Source organism: Euphorbia lathyris, chromosome 1 (assembly GCF_963576675.1).
Source record: "Euphorbia lathyris chromosome 1, ddEupLath1.1, whole genome shotgun sequence".
Classification (NCBI taxonomy): domain Eukaryota; kingdom Viridiplantae; phylum Streptophyta; class Magnoliopsida; order Malpighiales; family Euphorbiaceae; genus Euphorbia; species Euphorbia lathyris.
Window position 1 is genome coordinate 5,677,336 of NC_088910.1, and position 1,753 is coordinate 5,679,088.

The 1,753-nt window shown below is 34.5% G+C and overlaps 1 non-coding gene across 1 annotated transcript; it reads left to right on the forward strand.

The window, feature by feature from the left end:
• The first annotated feature begins 471 nt into the window (after positions 1-471).
• On the forward strand, positions 472-578 carry LOC136215913 (small nucleolar RNA R71). Its single transcript, XR_010682915.1, has one exon. It is a non-coding gene; the product is annotated as a small nucleolar RNA R71 (small nucleolar RNA).
• Positions 579-1,753: the final 1,175 nt, after the last annotated feature.

The window sequence follows — 1,753 nt, forward strand, 5'->3', positions numbered from 1 at the left end:
TTATTATTATCTCTCCAATTAAAGTTAGGATGATTTCTCCATCCAGGATTATATGTATTGGAATAAGGGTTATTAGTTTGGTTTTGCCCTTGGACAAAATTTACCTGTTCAATTTCGCTCATACCTTCATAATCCACATTCGTTTGGATTGGCTTACCATTAGGATCGCACGGTGCCATAAACCATTCAATTTTGTGTGATAAGGCAGAAAATTGGGCTTGCAACATCGCAACTGGATCAAGATTCACTATACCTTTAACTGATGACGTAGTTGAGGATGATGGTTTCGCCACTGGTACGTGTCCACGTTCCGCGGGCCACATACTACTGTTGATTGCCATTTCCCCCAAAAGTTCTCTTGCTTGGGCCAACGTTTTCTTCATGAATAACCCTCCAGACATAGCATCTAATGAACCTCTAGTTGTAGGATTCAATCCATTATAAAATGATTGCATTAAAAGTTCAGTGGGCAGTTGGTGGTGTGGGCATAAACGTTGAAGTTCTTTAAAACGTTCCCAAGCCTCATAAAGAGTTTCATTATCATTTTGAGAAAAAGATGTTAACTCTTTTATGATTCTTGCGGTTTTTGCTAAAGGAAATTTTTTTGATAAAAATGCTTGGGCTTATTGCTCCCAAGTTTCAAATGTTGCGGCTGGCATAGAAGTTAACCATTCTTTGGCTCGATCCTTCAAAGTAAAAGGAAAAAGGTGAAGGCTGATTGCTTCCACAGTCACATTTGGTATTTTAAAAGTGTCACAAATTTCTAAGAAATTTGTCAAATGGGTGTTAGGATTTTCGTTAGGTAACCCGTAAAATGTTACGTTATTTTGCAACATATTAAGCAATGCTGGCTTAATTTCAAATTGGTTTGCATTTATTTGGGGTCTAACTATGATGTTCGTTACACCGACCACTCCTGGCCTAGCATAATCCATAAGTGTGGCCATAATTTCTAGCTCAGTAACTCTAGTTTTTATTGGAGTCTTGTTTTTGTTTTTCTTGTCTTTCTTGTTCTTTTTAACCGTTTTTTCAATTTCTGGGTCTAGCGGTTTTGGTGGAATGCCTGAACTTCGAGAACTGCGCATGAACTTGAAATTTCGCACGAACCGAAACTACCTTCAAAACAGAATTTGAAAAATAAATATGTTAGTAATTTGAAATAAGTAAAATATAAAATTTTGAATAAGTATAAATAAACCTAGATTCGAAATAAAACATGAAAAATCTAAATTTTTGTCAAAATTTTTGGCGTTCCCCGGCAACGACGCCAAAAACTTGTTGAGTGATTTCCGCAAGTGCACGGTATACGCTTGTAGTAATAAAAGATATCGATCCCACAGGGAACGTTTTTTAACAAAAACTTATTTTGAATTGGTTAAATTTACTTTTAAGGTTTATAATATGGAAAATCGTTAAATCAGATTTGGTTTTGAAATTGCTAGAATAAGAATTAGAATAGAGTATAACAAATGTTAGAAAATACTTCTGATTTAGGGATAAATTTACAAAACAGAAACGTTTAGTCCTTTAGAAAAGTGAATAAATATATTCGTTTGCATTAAGCAAAGAAAACAACATTAAACTTTGCATAAATTAAAACAATGAAATAAACGTCGATTCCTCTAATTTTAGGGCTTTGAACTGCAGTCAATCCTCATACGGTCGGGTTAGATCGCTACCTTAACCAAATTGATACTCTACTGATGATATCAATTTGCCTAAGTGTTCAACAAACTTTCCTTATAAAGATTTT